At 39.0% G+C, this 14,827-nt stretch overlaps 1 protein-coding gene across 1 annotated transcript in view; it reads left to right on the top strand.

The window, feature by feature from the left end:
* emp (epithelial membrane protein) overlaps positions 1 to 14,827 on the top strand; it is a 36,571-nt gene that overhangs the window by 8,913 nt on the left and 12,831 nt on the right. The gene's annotated exons all lie outside the window — the stretch shown is intronic.

A 14,827-nucleotide genomic window follows, 5' to 3' on the forward strand; every position in this document is an offset into this window, starting at 1 on the left:
TAAGATTTTTTTTTCTATGTACACAAAATAATTAGTCTTATACTTATCTTGATTTTAGATTAATTATTTTGTGTCTACAGAAAAAAATTAATCTTAAATCAACATATCAATTTTGAAATTTTAGTTTTGATTTGATTGAATTGATGCGAGTACAGATATTCTCATATATAAGCAAGAATATTATAATCTTCATATACTCAATTTTTAGTCTTGAGAGTTGAGAAAAAGTAATAGTTGCATTAATACAAGTTCAATCAAATCGAAACTTTTCTAAAATTTTTCTAAAAAGATTATAATATTCTTGCTTACATAATCTTGATGTAAAACTAATCTTTTTTCTAAACGTATTTTTTCTTTTAACGCATTATTTCTCTCTTATTTTCTTCTCGCTCGCAAATATCGACACCTCGTCGACACCTTCGTACTCGCAGAAAAAAATCGTTTTTGAGACAAAACATCGCGAATAGTACGAAAATACGCGAATAAGAGAAATCGTCGGACGTTGAGCTTATTGGAAGATTATCGATTCCTTCGGCGTTAGACGGACTTTTCGTGAAACATTTTCGTTTCGACGAGAGCACATTCGTCGAGGTGGACTTTACGCGCGTGTCGATTGGAAATCGACCTGCTCTAACAGCTTGTCTTGGCCTGGGGACCAACGACTGGCTGCGTTATTGGCACGGTAGGAATGCAGCATTCGATCGGCGAGGCGGTGCACACGGACGAAAACCCGCCTTGCAACGCGCCTTTTAGCCGGCCACAGATGGCTGGTGCAAGCGCGAGATATAAAGATCTAAAGGATCTCCGTCGTGCGAAATTACGATACTAATAAGCAACGGAAGTTATATTGTTTTCACGCGCGTGTCTCACATAGAGCTTATCCCTTCGACATACGAACGCGCAGTTTAAACGAGGAATATCACCGGAGGAATATTATTAAATCCCCTTTCTGGAGGAATTCTCTCCGAGCAATTTGACGTCTACTTTAAATATAATTCTGGATATCAAGAGAAGATGTTTGGAAGCCTCTTTTACAAACGAATAAGGGGACGAGCTCCTGTAAATTCGTGATTTCTTTTTTTTCTTTTTTTTTACACATATGGAAATTGCCAAAGATAATATTCTTTTTGTCTAATTATATTTGAGAAAAGCCAGGAACGAATATATATATATATATATATATATTGGCGTATTTAAGTAACTCGGTAGGATAGAAATCGTGAATAAAAAATAAAATAATGGAGTATTGTCTTGTGAGCTGGTGCTTGACGTAACTGAGAACCTCGCTGTTTTCCACGAGCGTGAGCGAAGTCGAGACAGCGGAAGAAGCTTTCGGTTGAAAGGTTAATGAGGAGGAACGACGTAACGTGTCACGCGAAGATTAGCAGTGACAAATGATGGCCAGCGATGATTACATTTACGGCCATAGACGCTGAAGATATTCCGTAGGAGTTCACTTGCATAATACAATATCATACACGGAGTTTTTAAAGGAGAAAATCCCGCTGGCATTTGTCATTAGAGATCCATTCAACGTTCGATTCTTTCTCTCTGAAAATCCTGAGGAATCGTAATATCTTCGAAATATGTGAAAAAGCGCCTTTCTGAACGGTTTGAAAGAGAAACTGTAGGAAGAAAAAAGTTTTAATTTATTTCTTCATAATCCAGAAGTGATTAATTCTCGGAATAATATGAGAAGATACGTAAACGTTTCTCGCGCCAGGTAGAAAGCAATCTCAATTTCGATGAAAGCATTTTCAATTTGCCGCGAAATAAACAAGGAGAAGGACAGCAAGAAAGAGCAAGCAGGCAAGAGAGAGAAAAGGGAGAGGGTATCTTTGCATCTTTTCATACTTTCTCTTGGTGTCTTGCTGTATTCTTGGCTGATCTTACCATCGGTTTAATGACCGTAATCCGCATCAGCTCGCGAAGAAAAATCCGCCGCGGATATGCCTCGCAATGTGTCATAATCGGGGAAACGCGAATATCGCCTTTGCCCGGGCTCTCTTCGCGCAAACTGTGCCAGATTAATTAATAACGTCCGACGTATACGTGCTCTTATCGCTTCGAAACTCGCGTTCACGTGAATGGAATACAATTCGCGAGGATTGCGCGATCGTGCGCGATTACCCAGCCTCCAGTGAAATACATGGAAAGAATATGAAACAATAGGAAGGCAAATGAGAACCGGCGCGGTTTGCAGTGCGCAATTTACATTCTTTTTTACAAATTGAAAAATGTGACATACGTGCACGTCAGTGAATACGTCGGATGAGCACGGCATCTTATCTTTATTTTTAGAATTATTTTTATTTTTATATTCATTTTTGTATACACTGAGGATGACTCAAACTAGAGTCGAAACGTATGTCACATTTTTCAATTTGTAAAAAAGAATGTAAATTGCGCACTGCAAACAGCGCCGGTTCTCATTTGCCTTTCTATTGTTTCATATTTAATACCGAAAATCATCTTATTAATTTATTCATGGAAAGAATACTTTTGCTGGCAAATCTAAAAATTTGGCTAGATACAGATCTGAAAACGATTTTGTTGAGCTTTCAAAATTATACAATGTTCAAATTGACCGTTAGAAGATCAAAAATTTTTGCAATATTATCATCATATGTAAGCGTTCTACAAAATAATTTTGATGGACAACAGATCTGTATCTGGTCAAATTTTTAGATTTGCCAGCAAAAGTGTTCTTTCCGTGTACGCATACGTTAATAATGTGCCTTGATATTTAGGAAACATTCGTTCTTTCGCGAAAATGTACTTAGGATTTAACATATTTGATTTGTAAACTGTGAAACTGACACGTATATGTATATATACATTTTCAAAAAATTATGCGTTTACAAATACAATACTTCTAAATCTTAAATATTTAATGGTTTGTTGTATATTTTAATGTAATTGTTTAAGGGGCTAGCTGAGCAAAATAACTGGCAGCGCGAAGATTAAATAACGATTAATTATGTAATAAGAGATTACGTGAAATAATAAATCTAATGACAAGAATACATTACGTTGGCACATTATGTTTTTTATTATACCAAGTTTCTTAAAAAAAAAAAAAAAAGGAGAAAAAAATCATATTTATGCTATCGTAAGTGCATTAGAAATTCATTGATCATCTTTTACAAAAAAATAACATAAAAGTGTTTGTCACCGATCTTTTATATAAGAAAATAAAAATCATCTTTTAATCATCTTTGATCTGTTGTCGAGTGCATAAATATAAAAAAGAGGGGAATAAATTATGAAATTATGAAAATATACTTTGCTCTCTCGCGATCCTTCGGTTATATGCGCGAACGGATGTCGTCCGGACGTCGGTGGGCGAGCGGTGTAATGGATTTATATCCAGCCGAGGCTCATAGGCGCATAGAGGCGCATAGAGATCTTGAATCACTCTCTGAAACTAACTAGACTTTCACTCGATCTTTTTCGCGCCAACGGCCCGCTCGTACCGTTACTTTTACGTCAGCGGCTGGACCGCCGCCGGGGCCTCACGGCAAGAAGTGTAATAACAGACGGGGAGATGCACGGGACTGTGAATAGAGAACGCGCCGCTCGGGTAAAAGTTAAGAATAGACATCACAATGAGTAACATCTTTTGCGGCAATTACTGTTAGATGAAAAGATGGGGCTCTCGTTTGCGGGGATAGCGAGAAATTACGAAAGTCGCCGCCGCTGCACGGCTGCGACTCGCTTGTGCCGCAACGCTTATCTTTACATACAATTCATCCAGTTTCGTAATGCACCGTGTGATGGTAAAGGAAAAGAGGCGAAGGCAAGTTTCCAACGCCCCACGTGGCAATTATGTACGCTTATCCCGAGCGCTTATCTCGGAACGGGAGCGATGTCAAACTAAACTCGTTATTCGTTATTCGTGAAACCGCAAAAGTATTGTCGTTTCGATAAAGACAATGGTGTTACGCTTCGCGAGTTTGTACGACATTTGATCAAATAAGATCGAGATAAATTTCTCGTTCAAATTTCTTTGCCAAGCTAACATAGGATCTCGACAATCATCGCATTTGTACAAAATTGCGCGAAAAGAATATATATATATATATATATATATATATATATATGTATATATATATAAAATATGAAGATATATATCAGAGTCGAATAGGTAATTTTAAGTCTTCGGTGCCTCTTTCCCATATATTCCTACGCTTCTTATTACAATGCGTTAAGTCTATTTCCTTAGTTCTGCTAAGTTTTTTTTCGTGATCAATATCCGTTTACACGCGAGGCACAATCCGCTCGTTTAAGGCTGCAATTTTATAATCGCTCGGTGCGCGAATGCAGGTACGTTAGAAAGTTTCTGCGTGCAACGGCGCCGCTTGCAAATTATATGTATATGTATATATGTATATATGCGCACGTGCAGCCATATATATATATATATATATATATATATATATATAAAATATGCACATAAGTAACCCAAGGAAGAAGAAACATATCAGGCAGACGTGTTATTTCGCATTTCTTCCACGCATAACGGGAATCTCAGGAAATTATAGTCGCGCTTCTAACAAACGTTCTCTTTGATCCGTTCAAACGCCCATCCGGATCGTATTCTCGATCATTTCAACGCGGCAGTTTCGTCGACGTTTCGTCACCTCTCTCCGATTCCGTTCTCCACGACCGAAAAGACACTTCCGGTAGCGCGCGCAGGCCTGGAAAAAAGGCGGCGGTTGTGTCCCACGAGGGAATACTTTGCATTGTCAACGGATTGCTCGACGATAATATCGGGCCGTGCGTGGGAACAGATAGAAATATCTCGTGGAGGTGGGAACTGGAGCACCGAAAGTTCCGCTCCCCATATCCAACGAAATACGCCTAATTGCGGGCGCTTTGGACCGCGCGTTTTTTCCAGACGTCCAAACGTTTCATTTGTTTCTCTCTTCCTTTTTCGTCGTGAAAAAAAAATCACCTGTGGATCACTCACGGAGGATAGAATATGCGAATCCCTCTATGGGGGTCTTGAAAATATCGTGCTGATGTATGGAATTGAAGACGAGAATCATTTTCATATAAGAGAGTCGTATAAGAGTCGTTTTCTAATCGATAAATTATGCGACAAATTATTCAATAAATTCAATATTTGTGTCATCGCGGAGGAATTATTAATGGAGAACTCGGAATATTAATATCTACAAATCTATGATTCTCTTTTATGATTAACGCATCTATCTCTCTCTCTCGTTACTTCTCCAACTAATTGAGACTTGCAAATTACTTTTGGCGAGAACAAAATAAATGCGAGAGAGACAAGCAAATGAGAATCGTTCGCTTCGTTATTTCAAGAGTAAAGAGTAAACCCGCTTAAATAAAGTCAAATATCGTATTCCGCGAAGAAATATTCCGTCATCTACATATTTTAAGACTTATTCTCGAGAGTTTCATATATATTCCGTGATAATTATTAAAAATACGATTTCCATTAATTCTCATTAAGTCGAATCGTCATTTATGAGCGACGGAGCGTAATGACTTGGACGGAATCTCTCGCGGGATTTTCGCAATCAACCTTGGGCGCATTACGTACATGCCGCGTATAGTTCGCGCTATGAATAGACGGTGCGATCGCGCAGATAAACAATAGGAATTTCCGCGCGACGTCGCGCTCGGATGTCGTCGCGCGTGTTTCTTCGTCCCAGCAAGAGATAGGAGAGTTCCTTTCACCGCTCGTCTTTTTCCTGTTTTCTTACGCGTTGCGCGGTGCACCCGTCTTTCCCGCCCTGCGACGACCCTGGCTTTAACGATGTTCCAAAATTCATTGCACACAAAAGAAAAAAATTAGAACTGTACTTAAAACTGTACGAGGTGTTTCAAAAGTGAATTCAATCGCATGGGAGATGATTGGGAACTCAGAAATGAGAAAAAAAAAACTATAAATAGATCCGGAAATCGCGTCGCTTTTTATGTCGAAATGTTAAATTGCATTGCTTTGAATTTTTTTTACCAAAAATAAAAGAAAAGATGGCCTTTATATGAATTATATAACATAATTGAAATTAAATAAGAGTTGCAGACTGTTTTAGCACTACAGAGGATTGCATGCATTATATGGAGACAGTCCGCTTAACATCTCTTGGCAGAGATCGGGACTTCACAATTGTGCATCCTGAATAGTGCTAAAGCAGCCCGCAAGACTAATTCTTTTTTCAATTTTGACAAAATTCGAAGGTAAAGCAACTTTAAGTTTTAACGTAGAAATGACGAAAATTCGAAAACACCGCATTTTCGGATCTATGTTCATATCAATCTTCTTTTTTTCCCATTTATTTATCTCCCGAGTGATTGATCTCGACTTATGAAACATCCTGTATATTCTCAAACGAGAATATTGTAGAAGATTTTTAATAGAATAAAAGTAAAAGTTTTTGTTTATGAGAAATATTATAACCTTCTTAAAAATAGTCTTGATCTGATCGAATTGTATTGATGTAAGTTGTACTTTTATTCTATTCTTGATTTAATTTTTTTTTTATGCAGTACCGAAAATATCTATCTAGCTCACGTTACACATTATCAACGCTGACTGGGTAAATTTTGGGACACAGCCGACGTGACACCACGTTCGCGTTCGTCCGCGTCACATCTACGTCACGGGGTGGTACATTCTCCATCAAGCGTTACCTTCGCGATCATCGTGCCAATCCCCGATTAACGAGCACTTCCGCTTTTCCTCTCTGTCCTCGCTTCCGGCGCCGCGCTTCCTCCCCCCCGCCCGTGCGCCTCGTCGTTGTACGTCGCGCCTCCGATTCACGTTGTAATTGTGACGTTTCGTCCTCGCGCGTTTCCTCGCAAAGCAGACGGTCGGACGCGATCTGAATGAAAACATTATATTGTCAATCTTCCCGTATGAATCTCTGTTCTCTCTTTTCTCTAAAGAGAGAACAGAGAGAACAGAGCGTTCCGCTCCGACGGAAGACAGCTTCAAACAAACGTCTGAATAACTTCAATTCGGAAAATAAAAAAAAAGTTATCTTAAAATTTGATCTGAATCTGTCAAAATAAAATATTCTTCGATTTTATAATATATTCTAATAAAGCGCGGTTACATTCGGAAGATGAATAGTAATTTTTTTTTAGGACTTTTTTGTCTTATATCTTTAAGATTTTAAATTATTTTAAATTATTTTAAATTATTTTAAATTATTTTAAATTATTTTAATTATTTTAAATTATATATGTTTTAATTTAGGTTTATGTTTTGTTGTACAATGCTCGAGATTTCCCGTGCAGACACATGAAATATGACCGAAAGTTGTCGCCGTTGTGCTCCTCAGCAACTTTAGCGATTCGATGAAGAAATCTTTGCATATAAATAGTCGTTAATGACGACCTTGTTACCTTAACATCAAAATACTTTTTTCTCTTGAGTAATGTGTGCCTAATGAATGCAATCGTCTAGCATATGTCGATATGCAAATGTTTTTGATACATGGCAAGAAACCGGTCTAATCACAAGAAGATACTATGATATATTATCTTTCAGAAATGTTGTGAAAACGCACACGCTCGCTAATATTCTCAGAGTCACGAGCGTTCTTTTCAAATTCGTTTTATTTCCAGAAAAATATTAATCTTCTTACAAATTATATTAATAATTTATTAGACAATATTATTAGACTTGACAATTTTAACGAAGACGCTTTCATCCAAGCGATGGAAGGAGATTCTCAACTTCCGTATTGGATTTCAATACGAAATCCCCTCGGCGTTTCACAATAATGACACGAGTCACCCCGCGTGTTTAATAGAATGTTAATCGATTACCGCGTCGCGGCGGCGGCCGGGGTGCGGGAAGGAGAGCCGATTATGCTACACGCGTCCTTTTTTGCGGCTGGCGTAACTTTCCTTTCCCGACCGCCGCCGTTACGTGGACGATTCCGCGCGAGGAGACGAGAAAATAGAAAAATCCTGGCGGAGAGCGAATCTCACGCGTGCGCACGTGCGTGCGTCGTGCATGTGTGGACACGCGCACGCGAGTATTACGACGATCGATAAGTAGCGTAGCTTTCTTCCTGCGAGAGAGGAGAGACACGTTGGGGGAAGGGGGGAGAGGCCTCAGAGTTTCGATTCGTGATTATTACGACGAGTCGAGAGAAGACTGCGATCGCGAGACTTTCTTCGCCCGGGCCGCCGAGCTCGACGTGCACATGTACGCGAATGTGTACGCCGATCATTATTACCGCCTCACTTCATTAAAATCTCCACGGCTGACGTATCACGGTTTGCACACACGCGCCCAATCACACGTGCGGACGCGCGCGCGCGCGCGCGCGCGCGCCAGCGCTCGCGTTAGCGTAAATAACGTGTGTATTTATCGTTAATGCACACGCTAATGCAGGTGTGCGGGCCAACGGATTACGCTCTAGATCGCGCGCGGTATCGATTTTGCCGCGTGGAAATTTAGAAAGCGGCAGCGACGGCGGCCGACTCGTCGAAAGCGCGTACGTTGCAAGATTCTTTCGCGCCGAAAGAATTTGGTCGGAATGCCATTTTGAGATTGGAGATAACCGCGGTATCGGTAACTGTAATGATAACGATAACGATAGCGCCCGAATAAAGCCGAAAGCGGTAATTACTCTGTCTATCGAATCTTGCTTGATATAGTAATAATTAGCGCTACGCCTAAACGAGAAGAAAATTTTTAAAGCGAAAAAATCAGAAGATAACGAAAAGAGATATAACGGGAATGGATATAATGGGGATGGATTGAGTCGTTCGCCTTACGAAATTCAATGTGAAGCAATCGCTACGTTAAATATTTGGGCACATAAATAAAACCAGTTTTATCTTTTTTTGAGGCCTTTTTACATAAATTATATCGCAACGAAGGTTGATAATATATACGCACGTATACAGCACATAATGATAAGTAATAAGTAGGGCGTGGATTTATATTGTTTTCAGTATCTTATGCTTTTCGTGCTACTTACTTTTCTAAGTTGCATACCAACATGCCAGCAGCAAGAAAGAATATTTCGCAATTACGCGTGGAAAGTATGCTTTTGTTGGCAAATTTAAAAATTTGACCAGATACAAATTTGAAAATAATTTTTGGGTTTTCAGAATTACTATGTATGATGTTTCACTGTTTGATTAAGGATTAAAAATTTTCACAGTATTATTATCATGTTTGAGCGTTCTATATAATAATTTTGATGATTCAAGAATTATTTTTAGAACAATATCTGATTAGATTGGAATATTTAGATAAAAATGGGTTATTTAGATCTGGCTAAATTGCTATATTTAAATAAAAATGGAATATTTAAATGGAATGTTTAGATTTGCCAACAAAACTATTTTTTCCATATTTCTTCCATACTTTCATATATTTTCTTTCTTTCTGACGTTAGAGTCGTAGTCTCTCAATCATATCGCTCCTTTCGAAAGTCACGAATTGATGCGTTTTTCGAAAGGTCACTATTTCACCTTTATGTCTTTTATCCTGTGTTTACGATATGTTCATGACGTCATTAAAATCCTTCGTCAAAATCGTTTTAATGGATCGGCTATAAAAAGTCGACTGATGGCCAGCCGAAAAAAAGGCAGCGTACCATTGTATTATCGCTCTATATGGTGTTTGTAAGGTCAATCGCGTGACGTCAATCGACATACGTGTGCCTCGAATAATTAATTCGTCGTTACACCACGGAATTCTTCCATGTCTGACCACATGCGAGCATTCGGCGTGCCTTGGAAGAATAGAATTAACTTTCCGCACTTAAAACCAGTACGATCCTTCTCGTCCCGATCGGCCCGCCAGGCCGCTCGCTCGTGATCTTTCCACCGCGAGTTCGTCTCGTTCTCACGATTCGTTCGTCGAATCGTGTCTCGCAACGTTAAACATAGTTATCTGAACGATTTCGTTTCGGCTGATTATTATTAATATTTATTAAATTGATCTCTTTGGCATTTCTTTTAAAGAAACAACGGTACTCAACGGGACTGTTGTCATTTTAGTAGTGCAGCCTTTTCGAGTGATCCGGAAGAAACGAGCGCTGTTTTTTTTAACGAATTACGAACGGTGTGTCGTAGGAAAGTTGAAGTTGCACGATACCACGCGATTTGCGGAATATTACTTTATAAAATGCCATAAGTATCTGAATGCATAACGCATTGTAACTCGACGTCGAGCACGTCGCGAGGCATCGTTCGACTCGGTCTCGTGCGACTCGAATCCGTCATGCGAAGACATCCTTTCTCCTATAAGAACGAAGCTATTACATGACGACGAGGTCGCTTATTGCGTATGCGATCGATGCGCGCGTATGATCGTCGACCACCGACTTCGAGGTTCTCCAGGAGGACGTTTCGGAGCGTTTCGGAGCGCCCTCGAATAAGGACAATCGGTGTCGTTTATCCGTGAGACGGTTTGCAAAAATCGCTTTCGCGTTCCTCCGGGGACGGAGAGATTCTTCAAAGAGAGTCGCGTTTCGTTCGAAAGATATATGGAAACTCCCGACCGCGATGTCAGGAGGAACGTGTCCAAAGCCTCGGCAACAAGAATAGTCTGTAATCCGCGTTCCTCCGCGTTTTTGCCGGCGAGCCAATCAATAATTACGCGCGACGCAATATCCGATGTCTCGAAGCGGATCGTGCAATTTTTCGACGGGTTAATAATACACGTTTCCCCCCCTCCCTCCTCCCCTCCCCTTCTCTGTGCGCAATTAACGTCGCGGCGTCTTCTTGGAAATTCTTGGAAACGCGCGCGCGGTAATTTCGGATCGCTGCCGAGGGACAATTTCACGGATGTGCGCGAATCAATTCTCATGTCTGTTTTCTCCCTCGACGGTCGCATTTTGGGACCACTCGTCGGGACCGCTTCTGCCCCCCGGGACCGATCGTGCTCGGCCGGACGTTGCGAAGTGGAGCCATTCGCTCCGAAGGCCGCGGTCTCGACCGAGATATCATTCTACGTGACTGAAAACGCAAATGGCTTTTTCGCCGAACACAATCGGTCGCATACGGCGCGCGCGCACACACACACACACACACACACACGCACAAAACGGTGTCGCAAGGACGGTGTCCCACTGGAGGTACCTGTCGTTCGATTTTTACGCTTACATCGGTTTTCGGGCGTAATCGCAACGATAATGATCGGGAATGTCGCGCGAATGTCCGCACGAGTTCGGCGCGCTTGCGTAAATGCGCTTTGCGTAATCGCGTCTTTCTTCAAATAATCGGGCGATATTTGAAATACGAGAGAGAGCCAACGTATTTATCGATAGTCTCTTCTCGCGAAGGAGGATTTAAAGGCTCTCCTTCGATTCAGTTTTTTTTTACATTTTTAATTATTTATCGGCGGATATAAGATAATCAATGCAATGCGTTCGAAAGGGAGATCAAATAAATATTCCGTCCGCGTGAATGACCTTCACGGCGGAAACACTAATTATCTCGAGTCAAACGTTCGATCGTAATCTCGTAGGTGCGTGTAAAAACGGACCTGGGTTTGGCTTTCCGCGCACGTCCCGCTTGGACACTCACGCGGCTAACATGCGCTATTGTTCCATCGGAACATCGCGCGGACTCCATGATCCAGCTGCACATCGCGCATCATTCAAACAAAGTTAGGCGGCGCTATGCCGAGGGAAATGGAGGTCAAGTACTTTCGCGAAAAACGCGAACGCGACGCCTCGGAATAAGAGAAATTTCCTCGCTCGAGTTTACGCGACGGCGAGCAAAGCAGCGGCTACCAAGCGGGAATTACGGGGGAAAAGATAGAATACGAGCGATTCTTCTTTTTCTCTCGGCACGGTTCTCCGACGCCCGAACTCGGCATTCTTTTTTCCTTCTCTGTCTTTCGAAGCTACATCCGTGTAATATGGCGTGATTATCGGCGGATCTCTCGATTTCCGATTTCCAAGAAAAAGTCCTAGATAAAACAATTTATGATATTTCTGCACCTTTCAATCGCGCGAAACACGCAAGAAGACGTGCGAGTAAAGGAAGGGAATAAATTATTAGGGAGATAATGATGTAACTGTAAAACTTTTGCAGCTCTGTGAGTCAACTTCATTCATACAACTAAAGATATAATGATTAGACTTTGCATTTAATAAATCTGGCATGAATGTAACATAAAAAGCGAAAGAAAATACAAGATTATTCTAGAAACCTTGAAGATTCAGAAAATCAGTATAAAGAAGAATCATTTATTTATACGCTCCATACGAGCAGTCTCTGGTTTCACCTTAGGCCTATTCTTTTTAAACTGGAACTTAACATGGAACGTAACACGATTCATTCTTTTCTGTTCTTTTTTTTTTTTTTTTTCTCCAACGAGGGGAATCGTGTATGTTCAGCTAAAGAAAACAGACCTCTTAACGTGGCGACTGGAGTGTAGTATTTATACATCCGGTTCCGGTTATTTTTTTCGATGAAAAAGCACAACCGTGCAAGAATCACTTTTGCACGAGCGTGAAATAAATAAGTGCGAGCGCGCGCGCGCACGCGCGCGCGCACGTAAAAAGCAGGAAAAGAAAACTCGGAAGAAACCAGGGGGATTGATTGGCGGGGCGAGGGAGGGAAGAGCGAGACGGACCCACGTTTCTTCCGTTTCAAGCGCGGACGCGAGCTTCGACTCGCGCGATTTTGCTAGAAAGCGAGACCGATGTACGCGCGCATCGATGCATCGACGCTGCCAGCTTTCTTCCGTTTGCATGCCGTGTAGGCGGTGATGTTGTAATTTCGTGTCGAGAGAAACAGAGAGAGAAGAACGTGATATCGATGAGACGATGGGGATCCGATGGGGATTCTCGGTCCTCGCAAAGAAAGTAAACGCCACTCGAATCTCGGTACGTTCAAGAATGGAAAGAAAGGGGGAGGGGGAGGGAGGGAGGGAGGGAGGGGAGGAAGAGAGAGATATTTTATAAATCTAATAAAGAAATCCTGAGTTGTCGAAATAAATTAGTATGATTATCAAGATACGCAATTATTGAGAATTTATTTATTTATTATTGAGAATTTATAACTGTTTATCATATGTATGGAAAAAAAAATGTGTTTACAAATGTTTCTTCAATGATTTAGATTTTTGTTAAGCTGTTGTAACAACATATGTATAAAAAATCGTTTTTAAGTTGTTACATTATATTATTTTTATAATATCGCTGAAAAACATTGTTTTTTAATGTTACTAATTTTATTCCTATTCATATTTTCTCATTTTAACTTTAACAGGTTGTATTTCTTAGTAGTCAGACGATAATATTCAGACTACCGTCTGAATACTAAGAAATACAACCTGTTTGCTTTATATGATTTAATATGAGATAAAACAAGATTTGCAGTTAAATGTACATCAATCATTTGTTTCTCTATCGAGTAACTGTTTCATTATCGTTACGACGATAACTATACGAAGAATCATAATGTTGCATTTTTTTAAAGAAAAGAAGCGTCCATTAATATCAAGTCTTCGTTTCGACATATCTAATAAAAAAAGTAAATGTAAGTTTAACAATGGCTAATCACGTGGGGTACTTTTCTGGCATAACGTCGCGTAAAATTTATGCAACGAGAATGACCTCGTCGCGAAAATTATATTTGTATTGGCATGTGTGATGTTTATTGCTAAACAGTTGTAATCACCCGCAGCTGATATGTGAGTCAAATGAAATTCGTAAGTTGCCTAATGAGGTGAAGGCCTTCGCAAATTTCATGCTAAGACTCTTTTTGAAATGAACAGATATATGACTTTCTTAATTCCGCGCATGTTCGAAATGATATTACAAAATATCAGACGATTTTATATTTGAGTTAAGTGATGTCGTAATTGTCAGAAATGAAAATCTAAAAGAAATAAAAAATATATATAAGAAATTTAAAAGCATAAAACAAACATTATTTTATGATTTGAAAAAATAAGCATCTCTTATATTTATTTGCCTCGTAAATGTACTCTCAAGTGGCCTTTATAGTCTTACATTGCCACCGGTTTATGTCATAATTTTTTTCCTTCGATGCGGAATGATTATTTAAAATTTAAAAACAATGCATATCTTTTATCTTGAATTCCTGATTCTCGATTTAACGTTATCTTTTCTCGATTAATTCTTACACGAAGAAAATTCTTCGTTTTAATCTACCACACAAAAATCAAACACAAATTACAAATTATGTTATATTTGCTGATTAGCTTGGAACAATTTGACCCAATTAACGCTATTAATATTATCGATAATTATAGAAATTTGTAAAATTCGTATTTAAAAACGTATTAAAAGTATTTTATAAACTACATAATAAAAATAACGAAACAGATTATAAGAGTTTTAAAATTTGTATAAATAATCATATGTATATTTTTTATATATTAAAATATATTTTTTATAAGTTTATTTTTTTATTTTAATTTTTAAGTAAAAAAATAACGAAACAAATTATAAGAGTTTTAAAATTTATATAGATAATCATATCAAATATATTTTTAAAGAAGTTTATTTTTTTATTGTAATTTTTATTTCAAAATTTACAAGGACACAATTGTTAAAACACTTAATATGGGGAACAATTTTTAATATTAATAATTTCTTTTCTCTATAACTTTATGCTTCTATCCAAAGAATCTCTTCATTGTAGAAAATCCTCATTTTTATTTCATCTAGCACAGCTAGATATAAATGATGACAATAAATGACGAATATTATCGACTGATTACCATACAACACAATAAAAACATAATTATTATGCTGCTGACAGTAAAATTATCATAAACACTGAGATTAAATTGAAAATATCACATGCTATATTATAAAATTTATTCGAAATCGTTTAT

The sequence above is a fragment of the Pogonomyrmex barbatus genome, unplaced genomic scaffold (genome assembly GCF_055798465.1).
Source record: "Pogonomyrmex barbatus isolate J1 unplaced genomic scaffold, ASM5579846v1 scaffold17, whole genome shotgun sequence".
Classification (NCBI taxonomy): Eukaryota; Metazoa; Arthropoda; class Insecta; order Hymenoptera; family Formicidae; genus Pogonomyrmex; species Pogonomyrmex barbatus.